The following is a 15,683-nucleotide window of genomic DNA, read 5'->3' as shown; positions in this document are numbered from 1 at the left end:
AAAAAAGGACATATAAACAGATATACACACATACATAGACTCATACATATACATATAATCAGGAAAAAAATATCATATATATGCATGTGTAGAAAAAACAGGGAAGAAGGGGGCGGTGCCGGCCCTGACCAAAGGAGGTGCGGCGTGGTTGTGGTAGGGGCAGAGGCACGGCGTGCGTCGGGGTAGAGGCGACGGCGGCATGGTCGGGGCAGGGGCAGAGGCGACGGCGACGTGATCAGGGCAGAGGCGACGGCGACGTGGTCGGGGCAGGGCGAGGCAGAGGCGACGTGGTCGGGGCAGGGCGAGGCAGAGGCGATGGCGGCGTGGTCGGGGCAGATGGGGCGACGATGACGTGGTCGGGGCAGGGGCGCGCGGCGTGGTCGGGGCGGGCCGCCGCCGGCGTGCTCGGGGCAGGGGCGGCTGCGCGTCGACGAGGCAGCGGAGGGTGGCGACGGCGTCGACAGGGCGAGCTCGGGCAGCCTGGCGGCGTCGTTGGGGCGGGGAACTGATGTAGATGAATCTAAAAAACGCTAAGTGCTGTCTTATATACTGAGAGCATTGGTCCCAGTTCGTGGCACCAACTGGGACCAATGCCCCCTTTAGTCCCGGTTGGTGCCACCAACCGGGACCAAAGGCCAGTTTTCGGCAGCCCAAAGGGCGGGAAACGACGGCCTTTGGTCCCGGTTGGTGGCACCAACCGGGACTAAAGGAGGGCATTGGTACCGATTGGTGCCACGAACCGAGACCAATGCCCTCCTTTAGTCCCGATTGGTGCCACCAACCGGGACCAAAGGCCCCTGCGCTGCCCGCATCGCGGTCAAAGTTTAGTCCCACCTCGCTAGTTGAGAGGGGCTCAGAGTGGTTTATAAGCCCCACTTCGGCTACCCTCTCGAGCTCCTCTCAAATGCAGGCTTACGGGCCTAATCTCACACTGTGCTGCTTGTGGGCCTACTGGGCCTTCTGCGGGCCTGAATCCTAGCCCAGGTTGGGTTTCTAGTCGTATTCAGGCCGTGGTGGCCCAATAGGTGGTAGTTTTTTTTTTAGTTTTTTTGTTTTGTTTTTTGCATTATTTATTTTCTTTTATTTTTTGCTTTATTTTAATTCTTTTTTCCTTTAGGTCAGAAAAATTATAAACTTTATGTTAGTGTCATTACTTTTCAAATTTGAATAGTTAAAATTTGAATTCTTTCAAATTTGTGTGAATCACAAGTTTGTGATTAACTTTACTATAAAATGAGTTTTTTTTCTAGTTTTTTTTGTTTTTTGCATTATTTATTTCCTTTTGTTTTTTCTTTATTTTTTAATTCTTTTTGCTTTTAGGTCAGCAAAATTATAAACTTTCTGTTAGTGCCATTAGTTTTAGAAAAATTATTTTGTTTTTTTGTATACTTTGTTGCTTTATTTATTTTATTTTGTTTCTATTTACAACAAAATACTTATTGTTGCTATTTTTATTTATTTTATTAAAGTTTATGTTTATTTATTTTTCTTTTAAGTCACAAAAATTATAAACTTTCTGTTAGTGCCATTAGTTTTTAAATTTGAATAGTTAAAATTTGAATTCTTTAAAATTTGTGTGAATCACAAGTTTGTGATTAACTTTACTAAAAAATGAGCATAAATGCGCCTATAGAGAAAATTAACCCTAAATTCATAATAAATTTCTATGAATTTCATAGAAATTTAGTATGAATTTAGGTCAAATTCCCTGTATAAGGGCATCTATTTTCACTTTGAGAGGACCTCAACAAGGCAGAGAGGGAGGGACTTATAAACCGGTGTGAGCGACTTTCGGTTGGCGAGGTGGGACTAAACTCTGACCGCAACGAGGAACATTTTTCGTTTCTGCCTTTTTCAAGTTTACTTTATTGTTTTCTTTATATTCCAATTTTTTGTTCAAATTTTGAAAAATGTTCCTATTAACAAAATTTGTTCAGATCTTAAAAAAATATTACCGTTTCAAAAAATGTGCAGGAATTTCAAAAAAAGTTCCTGTTATAAATTTTGTTCACGAATTCAAAAAAATGTACATGAATTCCAAAAATGTCCCTCTTTTAAAAAATTTGTTCACAAATTCAAAAAATGTTCAAGTTCTTTAAAATGTGTTGCCAATTAAAAATCTTCTTGTTTAGAAATGTTTGTGGTTCCAACTTTTTGTTCGGAATTTGATGAAAATTTCCATTTTTCACTTTTTGTTAAATAAATTCTAAAAATGTTCGTAGTTATAAATTTTGTTCGAAATTCATGAAATGTTCCTTTTTTCAAATATTTGTTCATAAATTTAAAAAACGTTCACAGTTTCAAATTTGTTCAGAATTTCATAATTTCTAAACATATTCAAAAAAATGTTCCTTTTGTCGTAAATTGTTCAAAAATTCAAAAAATGTTTGCACATTTTCAAAGTATACACTTAAAAAGAAAACTGTCACCGCAGTAACTAATTCTAGTTTACTACATTAACTGATTGAAATTTGGTACAGTAGAGCAGCCCAGTTCGACGCTAACACTAGTTCTTTAGATTGTGCGCTGCAGCACAGGCATTAAAACTTGTGTGGTGGAGTGGCTGTGAGATGGGCCGGCCCACTCCCGCTATCTCCTGTGCGTTCCGCCGCCAATTTGACGCAAAGAGCGTCAAAAAGGAGCTCCCAGGAATACCAAGCTTAGATGTATTGAACGGGAATGCAGGTAGAGCTTACATGGGCTGCTAAGACTGCGGCCCATTTGCATGTGCTATTTTTTCCTAAGACATTTGCAAGACGTAAATGGAAAAGCTATATTCGAATATTTGCATGTTAAAAATATTATAAATCCAGACGGACATAAGTATGAAAAAAAACATATTTGTGAAAACTATTTATGTGTTGTAAATATTATCTCTACTACTATTAAAAGAGCAAACTATAATTTTTCTACCGTCACCCAAACAATTGTACACAGGACAATCAGAACCCTCAGATCTGATCTGTTTAGTCAAATCTAACAGTCCATAATAATTCGGTGGTCTGCCAGCGAATCGAATGGTTCAGATTCGATGTTCTGCCGCGACAGACGATTCGTCCCGCACGTCTGACCCGTAATTTACGAAAATCTAGATACTCCATCTTCTCCTAATAACCGGGAAACCCCATCTCCTTCCATCGTGCGCGGCCGCATCTTCCTTTCCCTCCTCCTCACGCCGCCCATCCCGCCCGCCGCCGATCCCGCGGTCGCTTCACCAGGTTGCGGCGCCACCCCGCCCGAGAGCCGCCCCGCAGGCTGCTTCACCAACGCCCGCCGCCGTTTCAACGAGCTACGGCGCCGCCCGCCCATCCCCGCGTGTGCGGCGGCTGCGCGATCCAGCAAGCGATGGCGGCGGCGGCGACGCGTCGAGGTCTACGGTAGCTCGGAACTGCAGCATTACAAAATCAAAGCCGGCGTATAATGTGCAGGGTGTGCCCTAGAGGAGACGTTGGTGCACAGGTTCTGCAGATGCACCCATTCGATGCTTTTGCCGCTGCTCCTCTTGCTGTACCACCACAGGAAATTGATTCGGTTTGTTTACTTAAGGGATGGATGCTACAGGGGTCATGCCGGTATGAATGAAAGGACTTAATCTTCCGCGGTTTGTATGAGCTATGGATAGCGAGGAATAATGTGAAAGATACCCTGAAGTTGCAGGACCCCATGATCATCAAGGATAGAGTGCTTCGGTTATCTGAAGAGTGGAGGGGTTTCAAGGAGCCCAGCGGCAAGATCGTCGGTGCAGAACTGGAACCCAACGGAGGAGGGCTGGGTGAAGGCTAATGCCGACGCTCAACTTTGGAGGCGGAGGGGCAGTCCTCAGGTACCAACATGGTGCTTTCCTCGCTGGACGGCTGTGCACAAGATCAATAACAGGGACAATGATCTCTCGGCTTATGGGCACTTGTTATACAAGAAATCAAGACTCTTCTGAACGCTAGGGGTGAGTTTAAGGTCCTTTGGGTGTGATGTTCTGCAAATAATGTTGCACACGTTTTAGTCACGGAAGGTTGCTTGAACAATTTATGCAAGACTTGATTCTGGACTTCTGGGTACCACCTGAATGCATCGATCGGTGGTGGCCTCGGATGGTGTCGTGAGTTAAATAAGTGCAATCTGTATTCCCCTAAGTAAAGTAGTAAACACCCGACCCAGATTTCTTGCACGGCAAATTCAAAGCCTGTCATGTGTATCTCTAATGCAGGAATAGGAGTTAATGGCACAAGAGAAGAATTGATCAACATGCCCTAAGCCTGATACCTCCATGCAAGCTGTCAAATGTTTTATCGTGAAACTGCAAATTTATTAAAAAAATGCGGCGACAAATTAGGTGGTAGAGATTGTCAACAAATAATATTGTATACGGTCCTTTCCTCACGATATAGCAAACTAGCGATCTATTATGCCTTTTCTTCACGATATAGCAAACTATTATTGGAAGGTCTGCCTGCCCTTAAACCATGTGTACATGATCTTCCTTTGAAATCTGCTTCAGTTTGTCTTCCAGGTCCTCTGAATTTTCTTCACATATGTTTTTCTGGCAAAGTGCAGCTGGGAGTGGTGCATAGAACGTTCAGTTTTTCCAAGTTATGGTAAGTAACTTACTTGGCTGCTACACATGTGGACCACGACTTGCATCCCTTTTATGATGCTCACTAAACAGGTGCCATTAACTCTACATTGGTCTGTTTCTTCTTCTCAAATGCCAAGATAATGTTCAGGGCTACATGCAAGTACAAGTGTGGAATGACAGGTACCCCTATCTTGCGGTAACAAAAAGGAGTACATGCTTTTCTTGATTTGGTTTCCTTTCCCGTGTGCAGTGTCAATTTGTTATTCGTTCAGGGTGACATGAAAATGAAGATCCTATAACTGAAGTTGGATCTTCAGTCCTACACAACACATCCTTGTTAGCGGAATAAATGGCCACAACTTCATTGCATGTGAGTGTAATTAAATCTCATGTTTCATGCTCTGACTTACGTACAAATTTTATGTTAAACATGACTAAATTCTTTTTGGTTGTACTTAATATCATTGTATAACATTTTCAGTTATCGTACATCCAAGCATACATGTGCATATAGGTCGAATATTCCTGTTCATTTTGGTTTAATATTAATTAATATGCTTTTCACTAGATATAAAAGGCGGTGGGTGGTGGATTGGCAAGGTGTTCGGTCAGTTGACCCAGGGTCTGCGGCGAGTTGGTGCCTCTCGACTACAGGAACTTTACCAAGGCAATCAATAGTAGGTAGGTAAATTGCTAAGATAACATGAGATGAATTGCAAAATTAATGTTGTTCTTCTGTTTATATTTTCTGACTAAAAGTAGCAGTTTCAGGAGTATTAAGATTTCAACAAAAATCTATAAAGAGCTCTAAGGGGGCAGAGGAAAAAAACACCTGACAGTGCAAAGTGCACTTCCACGGTAAGGTGACACAAGACTACTCATGAAACGCCTCCATCAGGATGCCAAAATATATGCATATGAACTCCCGAACATTGCATGCCGGGGAGCTTTCTTCTATTCAGGACTTAAGACACTTGATCGTTTGTTCTAAGCTCATTAGTAGGTTATTTTTGTTCTGGATAATTTACAAACACAATACATGTTCGTCCAAGAAAATACTTATTTCAAATCTACAACAATTTCCTCATGTAATGCCACTTGATTTTTCTTTTCTTGCACGACTAGGCTGATAAGATGCTCATCAAAGCTGATAACATGCTCATGAAAGACATAGGAATGTAGCGCCACTCCAAGCTTTAGAAGGTCCACACACTAGCACGATAAACCTGGACTGTTTTCTTACTGTACTTTAACGTAACCTCACTTTGTTCTGGTTATGATGTTTAATGTTTTTTCCTTCCCTTGTAGTTGTTCCAATGGAATGTAGATAGTACGATCGATACTTCAATGTCACATGGTGGAAGCAAAGCCAGTTGGCAAGAATTGGTTCTTATTAAGCTCACTTAATGTACCCTGTTTAGTAGACTTTATTTTGCATTTATCTTGATTGTGTCTTCAAATTTGAAACCTCATTTCATTTAACTAATGACAGAAGAAAGTGATGTGTGCTAGCGATGTACTTAATGGGTCGCTTGTTCTTTGCAGAGGAAATGAGCAGTGTAACACAAATAGGAGGTGGACTGCTAGGAGCTGTCAATGGCCCTGTGGTGGATGGAGCGGGAGACGCAAGGTTGAGCATGCATGGCGAAGTTGTAGCTGATGGGTTGACCGGCAATCCGGCGCTAGGGAGAAGAAGAAAAGAAAGGAAGGAGTTGCGTGTGGACAAAGTTTTTTGAGTAAAAAAGTGAAAAAAGAGAGATGAGAGAAAGTAAAAAAGAGGACGCGAGGGCTCGCGACCGGGGGTGCGCGGCTCACGACGTAATTGGTAGATTAGAAGTGTTTTCCATCTTCCTATGTAGTTTGTGGTAATAGACGTGCGTCGCACGTGCATGCTTACTAGTACATACAAACAATCATTTGTAAATAAAAGTATTTAATTAAATCTGTATATTATATAAAAAATATTTAGTTAATATGAACATTGAAAATATTTGTTAAATAAATATGTTTAATGAACCCGTAACAAAATATACACTCAAGGATTATTTAAATTATAGGAAACTAGCACATATGCCCGTGTGTTGCAACGGGAGAGATATTTCTTTGCGAGAAGCAATGGGAGAGTTAATTGATGTGTTCACCAAAAAAATCTCCATGGCGATGCGGTAGAGAGATAAGTTGTGGTTTTCTCGCGGGTCATGTTTGTCCCGCGAGATCTTGATAGTGGTGGGGTTAGTCGGTGTGGCGGCAGCCATACAACTCGTGCCTTTTTGTCCTCCGGGTCCGCCTCTGTCTCCGGGTTGTGTCTGCCTCCTCATTTGGTAGCTATGCGGTGACCTTCGGGACACGGTTGCTTCAACCACACAATGGTGTAACCAGCTGGATTTAGGACGTAAATCCCGTTTCATTAGCATATTTAGCGCATAACCAGAGATTAATGTCCATTCTTCATTAGGGTTTATTCTTTTTTATTATTTTAGCGCTCACGTGCCCACAATTTTCTTATTCGAGCCAAACCAACATATTCTATTTTATTGGCCCAAGAAAAAAAATTGCTCCCTTGAACAATCCAGTATGTGAGTGCGTGAGGCCCAATACTGGCTGTGCGACAGAGCATTTTTTTCTTGGGCCAACTGCATGTGGGCTACTGTATGACGCTAGTTGCGTAAAATAGCACGTGGACGCACATCAGTTCATGTATGGGCCAGCACACTTGTAGGCTCCAAGACGACCTGTATTTGTAAGACGCAAAAAAATTCCAAAAAAAATGAGTTAAAGGATCGAAATCATGCCCTCAAAGGCCCGACTACGTGTTGCTAGCCACTCGAAGAAACGAGTTCTACTAACCAATGGCCAACGAAAACCTTTAAGAACATATTACAAAGTCAGAATTGAAACATTTTTTTATTTTGAACTTAAAAAAATATAAATTGCATAATATTATTGGAAACATGAATATTTTTTAAAATCTCAAAAAAAAAATCTTGACATTTTCAGAAATACACAACAAAATTTGAAACGTTCAAAGTTCACATTTTATATGAAAAACGTAAACCTTTTATAATAACATGAACCTTTTTAAATTTATGACATTTTTTTGAAAAAGGAAACATATGTTGAAGATTCGGAACAATTTTTTAAAATGTTTTTCTTTACACTCGGATATTATTCTGAATATGCAAACATTTCACCAAAACAAGAATATTTTTCGTATTTGGAACATTTTGAAAATGTAATTTTTGTTGGAAAATCCCTAACAATTTTGAAAAACAGAAAGGAAAAATGGAACATTTTTTTTAAATCTGAACTAGTTATGGAATGAGAACAAAGATTTAACGTTCTGAACCTTTTATAACTTCATAATGTTATGAAACAAATTATGGATTTTTTAATTGTACATAATTTTTTTATAATTCATACATATTATTTGAAATGTAGGAATATTTTTAAAATAATTCATGAACAAATTTAAAAGTAGTTTATTTCGTCTGTATGTACAGTAATTATAACACAGAATATTTAAAGATTATTTTTACAACTGAAATTATAATTTACATACTATCTGCAAATTTCTAAAAAAACGCACATGTGCAAAACGGGCGGCACTGGCCATGGCTCATTTAGCGCCTTTGTTCTGGTACAATAAGGCCCTGTTCGGATCTGCTCCACTCCGCAACTCCACTCCCGGAGCTGCCGGAGCGGCGCCGAACGCCACAGCTCCGTGGAGTCAGAGGAGTGGAGCAGAGCCGGCCGTAGTGCAATCTGGCGGAGTGGCAAAAGCTGAGCTCCGCGTGTGACTCCCGCAACTGATAGGTTGGCTGATAAAATAATTATTCTCCCGTGGATAGCAAACCCCTCCCGTGACCATATGGAGTGGAGTCAACAGCCAAACATGAAATCTACTCCTGCTTTTGCACGTGGAGCCAACAGTATAGGAGCAGGGAGCGGAGTAAAGAATTTAAGGGAGTGGAGGGGATCCAAACAGGCTCTAAGACTAGTTATCCATGGTAATCTTGTACAGGTGCATGTTGTAGTGGCTAGGGGCTGCTTTTGTGATTACCTTTGGTCGTGAGTTGAAGACTAGGTGGACGGAGGGAACTTTTGGTCTATGAGGACATATACACCTTATATGGATTTTTTTTAGTATTTCAACAAAAAGTCAAAAATTTCTAAAAATATTTTTGAAATAAACTTGTCCTTACATTGTACTTGTGAGAAAAGATTCACAAAAAGAAAACCCCCTTTGACTTCTTTTCAAAAAGGACAAAATTTTGGCCAAAATAGTGTGAATAGTGACCTATAATAGCAAAAAAAATTGTCGTGCAAAAGTAAGTCAAGTTTATTCTAAAAAAACTTCTGAACTATTTTGACTTTTTGTTTAATTATTAAAAAAACTCCTCACATAGGGTGTATATACAACCAGGAACCAAAGTGTATTTCCCCTAGGTGGACACACTTTTGTTATTTCGTCTAGTAGCATAACATTTTACTGCATAAATGTGATGGGAAAAAAAGGAGCCAATCAAGGAGAAACAGCAGCTTAATAAGCTAGTAGTAACTTTTGTTAAGACAAGACAACACTCCATCAGCTGAATCATGCAAGGCGTGTCCATATTTTTCCAAGTTGAGCTTTTACCATAAACTTCCTGTAGAAAGCTTTGTTCATACTCAGGGAATCACAACCACATGAAAATGCTTTATTCAAGCACGAATTCAACAATATTGTATCACACGGACTCCACATGTCGCCATATGTAAAATATGAAAAACATGCATGTCATAGATAATACATTATCCAACAGAGAGAGTAAAGTGTGCTGGCGTATCATAAAGGAGAGAAGTATGGAGCTGAATACTCTTAAACATGATAATCGGCTGGCCGGATGAGGAGAGGCAACTCCCCCGTTCCTGGTTCTTAGGCTTGTTTAATCAAAGCTGGGCCTTCCAGACAAATAAAATCTGACATCTTTCCAAAAGAGTAAACTAGGGTGATTGGGGTGTGTGCTGGCTGCTCTCTCCATGGCAGTCTGTATGGCTCTAAAAATGCCATCGTCGTCATTTGTACTACATTTGACCGTATCGAGGCAGGGGAGGTTCTTGATTCCAAAGTCCAGAGAGCCAGCTACTATGCGGAAAGAAAGCACGAGTTTTTCTAGCTTGGGCATGGATCCTGCTGCAAACATCAGATCTACCAGGTGAGGATTTGCCTCGTAAATAAAAATCCTCAAGAATTGGAACCCAACTTCACCACTGATTCTGAATTTTTTGTTTGACATTGTTTCTTCCTCCAGATGCAGAATGAGCAGAGTGGGTAAGGCCCCAAGGATGCAGAGATCATCCTGCTTGACTTCATCCACTAGAAGGTGTATCTCCTGGAGGTTTCTGAGGGAGCTCACCCATTTCGGAACCTGTGGGGTGCCTAAAGAGAAGTTAATAAGTTTATCGAGGGTAAGTGGGCACAAAGGTTCTTGTAAGAGGCTGCTCCAATCCCAAATAGTTAGAGAGCGAAGGTCCTGGGTGCCTAGTTTACACAGGGAAGAGATGATAGATTTGATGCACTCCCCTTCAACCATATTTGTACCCTTAGTGTCAGAATACTCTTCGAAACCAAAGAAAAGAACCAGATTCCTCAAATTCTTTAGTTGGCCAAGGCCGGACAGGAAGCCAAATGGTTGCCTAGAGAACCTGACCTCTTTCAATGTCTCCAATGCTTGCATCTCTTCAATTCCATCAGGAAATTTAACACCATAGTCAACAAGAAGATGGGTCAATTTTTTTGAGATTAACAACAGATGCTGGTAATTCCTCTACACAAGTGTGTCTTAGGTCCAGCAACTCTAGGCAACTTAAACGCCCGATTTGTTCTGGGAGCTTCCTTATTTCTGTATTTTTGACGTTCAGGTACCTTAGCTGGGGCAACCTCACTATATTTTCAAGATGACGCTCTTCCAATGATTGGTAATGGCTCAAGTTGAGAACACGCAGATGTTTGAATTCCTCCAGAGAAGGGATTTCCACAAAACCTCCAAACACACTCAGTGATCGTACATGGGACAACACCAAACCTGCTGGCTGTATTGTTGAATTTCCTTGATTAACTCCTTGTAGAACGAGTCGACGAACGACTTTGCTTTGTGTCCCAATTGTCAGAATGGGAACACCTAGTAAAGTAACAAAGTTCTCTTCTATGGACTTGGATATGATGAAATCAAGAATTGTGTCATGAACTTGGCAACTCTCTAGCTCACCATATTCATTTGTCTTCCCCGGTTGAATCAAACCCCTATTAAGGAGCTCATTAAAACACCTTTCTCCTATCTCATGTGATGTATATCTGCCTTCTTTGTGAATGAATTCTTCACCTATCCACCTACTTATGATATCATTCTTCTCAATAAAAGAATCCTCCGGAAATATACTCACATATAAGAGACACGTCTTCAGATGTGGAGGCAGATCAAAATAACTAAGTGACAATATCTTCATCATTCCTTCAACGCTAGAATTTCTTTCAAGTGCACGGCCAATTGAATCTTTCACTTGGTTCCATAGGCCCTCTCTTCTTTCCGTGTTAGCCAACAAACCAGATATAGCGATGATCGCCAAAGGTAACCCATCACATTTTTTCAAGATTTGATCAGAAACTTCTTTAAGGTGTGGAGGGCAATTTTCTTTGGAGTTAAATAGTCTTCCGTGAAATAACTGTCTTGAATGAACAATATCAAGAGGCCTTATATTATAAATATGGCCACCGAATGATGCTTGACATGAATTAGCGACATCTTTCACACGAGTAGTGGTGATTATTATGCCACAACTGGCCATGGGGAATGCGTACTTAATAACATCCCATGTTTGCTTCTTCCATATATCGTCAACAACAATAAAGTAGCTGCACATGGATTTATGAGATATTAGCATGACGTTTATATAGCACAAGCACCAAAAGAAAAAGAAAAATAAAAGGAGCACTTGTTTTCTCGTTAACAATATTCAAATGACAAATGAGAAAGCTGACACGGGTGTTAAAATGACATAAATTATTAACTCGACTGATACAATAATAGAAGCTAATTTGGTACATTAATTACACAGAGCATAGAGATAAAAGACCACGATATTGCTCATTTTTACTCTCAAGAGCGCAAGCTCTCATCTTGTTTTTAGCTACACTAAAAAATTAGAAGTTAATAAAAAATCACAAACATTGTGTACGCCATATCACGTGAACCTGCATAATTTTATCTAAAAATATGACCATTTATATCTTAAACAAAAACAATGAAAATTTTGGGGTCATAATGCAGGAATTTTTAAAAGAAAGTTTGTAGGTTCACATGTTCTATAACACACGACATTCATGAGCTTGTTTTATAACATTTTGAGAACTCTAGGAACCTCAAAACGATATAAGCGTGTACACGATTAAGATGGGAAAGTTAATTTATATTACAGTTTTTTATTCTCAAAAAAGACAACATTTTTAGCATTGGCACATTATCCAAAATACAACATTGCCCTCTATATTTTAATATATTAACTGAACTTGAAATTTAAATATTATGAAAGCATTTTTTGGACTAATGCACAAATGAATTTCAAGTTTGTAATCTAAATATTCTAAAAGAGATTGGTAGTCAGAGTTTTGAAAGTTGACTCTATCTATATGTAAAACCACTTCTAGAGACCAGAGAGAATATATGTTGAAAAGATGCATGGATGATGGATCAAGACGTGACGATCGAAAACTCGTATGTGTCATAGGGTGACTTGAAATGGAGCGGTCATGTTTTGGATATAATACAAAAGGCATATTAATACTCAACTGGGGCTCATGGAAATTATAATACAAATGACAGCTTATGGGAGATTATGTATCATCATGTCCGTGTCCCCATATCAGTGTTTTTTAGTATATATGTTCAGGAGATGCATGATCAGGACATGATGATCAAATAGTAGTGTCACTGACCCGAACCAAGAATCCATGTGCGTGCATGCAAATCCAAAGATCAGGAGATTAAAAATTGAGTGGCTATGTCATGGAAATCATACAATTAGGGAAGATTCTTAGGATTGGTTGTCGATATAATCACAAGGTCTCACCATTCTATTTTACTTGTTGTTTGAACATCAACAATACAAACATCTAACCATTACCTTTTCTTGCAGAATATTCAAAATTAAAATATAATTATATCAAGAAAACAATTCTAATGACTATTTTACGTTTATAATTTTCATGAGACACATCCAAATAACTTATTGTATACATTTGAGGGCGAGAAGCAAAAAAAGGAGTAGAGATAGTACCTGTTGTCTACAAGGAAGTTGGAGATATTGGCGAGGAGTTGTTGTACACTCCCTCCTTCTGTATCAGTATAAAGTTGCCCGGTAACTTCACCAAGAATAGTTCTTAGAATATTAATGATGTCTGGATTTCGTGACACTGACACGAAAGCCCGACACTTGAGTTTGCCTTTGAGCTCTTGATACACTTGGTTTGCAAGAGTTGTCTTGCCCATTCCTCCAGATCCAACGACAGAGACCATCTTCACTTGTTGATGTTGTGTCGATGCACATCCATCCTCTTCAGTCAAGAGTTTGATTAGCTCTGCCTTCGGTTCATCCATTCCAACGAGCATTGAGGCATGCTCAAAGATAGCAAGAGCTCTAGGGTCAACGGTCACATTGACGGTTTTGGAGAAGGCATCACGAGTTTTGTACCTTGCAGTCCTCTCACCCACCTCGATAATACGTTTCTTCAAATCTAGGATCTCGTTTGCAATCCGATGGCGAGTCTTCATCTTCCCCAACAAGTTCTTGATCTTCTCCATGAAGCTGCTTGGCTTTGTGTCATTGTCATCTACATGTTTCATGAAGTCATCGATGGAGTCCTCCATGCCGTAGGACAGCTCGCGCACCTCATTCATCCAAACTTTTTCCTGTACATCAGGATCCTCCTCCTCTGACATCTTCAGGAGAAAGGCATGCATGGCAGTAAGCTCATCGGTCAGAAACTTGATCTCGCCGCGCACCCCCTTGAGACGCTTGTACTCGTCGCCCATCAGAGAAGCCAGCTTCCCCAGGACGGGTTTCAGGGTCCCCGTCGCCACACTCACCAGAGCACCCTCCATGGGCTCTGTGCTCGCCCTGTCAATTCTACGTGGAGGTCAGGTCGTCCACTGAACTGACAGCGAACAGCTAAATTTGCGTCGTCAATCTACGCTATGAAAAGAAGGATTAATCGGAGTAAGCCCAAGTATTACTGCACTGGAAAAGCTACAAACCGGCCCAGCCGGCAGCATACGAGAGAGATGGAAGCAGGGCAGGAGCAGATGGGGTCGTACCTATTGACGGGGATCCGGTGGTGGAACCTGGATTTTTTCTTCGCTAGCAGCAGCTTAGATCCAGCTCGCTTGTTTCGCAGTGTCAGTGAACGCAATCTAAACTACTAGTAAAGAATTAAAGGTGGTCTGCAATTTACATGTCAAGATAGAATGGCAAATTTTAAATCCACATGTGGCATACGTACCTGTTACAGTAGCTTTTCGAATCGTTGCTCCCAGCTTGCAACTTGAAGACTAAATCGCCACCCCTCACGAATTTGCAGCTACAGCCTGCAGATCCACTTATACTCACTTGCGACTGCTTGATTTGAGAAACGATCTGAGTAAGGAGATCTGGATTTGGGGACTAGATTGGGAGGGGACTCGAGCAGTTGCTCAGGGGGTTAGGGGAGTAGCAGGGGACTAGTGGAGTGGAGACGGGGAGGAGCAGTTGAGAGGAGGAAGCAGGAAGAAGACCTGGAAGTGGCAGCAGTCACTCACATGGGCGGGCGACCTGGGGAACGGGGATGGGTCAACGAAGCATTGCTCGTCACGCGCTGATCCTCCTATGAACCAACGTAGCGCTCGGCTCCTCCCTACATCCAGCATCTAACCTGGGCCACAAATAACCACAGCCCAGAATTGTCCCCACAACGTAAATTTAAATATTGTTCAACGCATAATCACAAAAATGCTCAATGTGCATTAAAAAATGGTTCCACATATATTACAAAAATGATAAATACATATTAATAATCTGTTCCACCTGTATTTAAATATTATTCAGCGTATCTCACAAAAATGTTCAATTTGTATTTTCAAACTATTCCACGTATATGTCCAATGTATATTTGAAACACTACTCATCGTAAATCAAAAATCAGTAATGGTTTGGAAATGTCAAAAAAAAGTCATGTTTTCAAAATTTGTCATGTTTTTAAATTTTGCTCCAATTTCAAAATTTATTCAAGATTTTCAAACATGATTCAAATATTTTATGGAAAATCATTCACATTTTCTTTCCTAGAATTGCTGGAAATTTTTGAGATAAAAAACATATATATCGCTCTACATTGTAATTTAAAATTGACTCTGCAATTAGGCCGTACTCAGTAGCTAGCTCCTCTCGCCAACAACAAACGCAAGTCGCAATAAACACTAGACCGACCACCCCGTCAAGACAAATCTCAGGGAAGGGCTCTATTTGAGATTCTCCTAGTACAACATTAAGATATACTATTATAAATACCTTATATAAATTATATGAAAAGAAACGTAAACTTTGAAAATAAATTCAAGGAACTTTTGTAAAACACAAATTGTCAAAAAATTAAAAAGATTCGTACAAGTTCAAAAGAGTTCATAAATTTGAGAAAACTTCACAAAATTGAAATAAGTCATGAAATTTCGAAATAAGTTCACAAATTTGAAAAAAGTTCATCAAATTTGAAAATATTCGTCGAATTTGAAAAAAATTCATCCAATTTGATAATAGTTCTTCGTAATTAAAAAAAAGTTCACCGAGTTTGAAAAATAGTTCATCCAATTTGAAAAAAAGTTCGAGCAATTAAAAAAAGTTCATCCGATTTGACAAAAAGTTCATCGGTTTTGAAAAAGTTTATCAAATCTGAAAATAGTTCATCGAAATTGAAAAGGAATTCATGGATTTTGAAAAAAGTTCATATAATTTGAAATAAGATCATCAAATTTTGTTTAAATTTGAAAACATGGAAAAAGTTCGTCGATTATGAAAAAAGGTTCATCCATTTGAGAAAACATTC

General features: G+C 40.0%; 1 long non-coding RNA gene and 1 pseudogene across 2 annotated transcripts; one reads left to right on the top strand and one right to left on the bottom strand.

Moving 5' to 3' along the window:
* Window positions 1-3,129: 3,129 nt before the first annotated feature.
* On the top strand, window positions 3,130-6,432 carry LOC123088000 (uncharacterized). 2 transcript variants are annotated; one of them, XR_006441641.1, is made up of 7 exons: window positions 3,130-3,572; window positions 3,658-3,943; window positions 4,496-4,592; window positions 4,664-4,943; window positions 5,142-5,254; window positions 5,339-5,431; window positions 6,119-6,432. It is a non-coding gene; the product is annotated as an uncharacterized lncRNA (long non-coding RNA). The 2 variants fall into 2 exon arrangements; XR_006441642.1 differs by having other exon boundaries at window positions 3,658-4,753; window positions 4,824-4,943.
* A 2,903-nt stretch (window positions 6,433-9,335) lies between these two features.
* On the bottom strand, window positions 9,336-14,464 carry LOC123087998 (disease resistance protein RGA5-like; annotated as a pseudogene).
* Window positions 14,465-15,683: the final 1,219 nt, after the last annotated feature.

The sequence above is a fragment of the Triticum aestivum genome, chromosome 4A (genome assembly GCF_018294505.1).
Source record: "Triticum aestivum cultivar Chinese Spring chromosome 4A, IWGSC CS RefSeq v2.1, whole genome shotgun sequence".
NCBI lineage: Eukaryota > Viridiplantae > Streptophyta > Magnoliopsida > Poales > Poaceae > Triticum > Triticum aestivum.
This window is presented reverse-complemented; position numbering and strand designations above follow the sequence as displayed.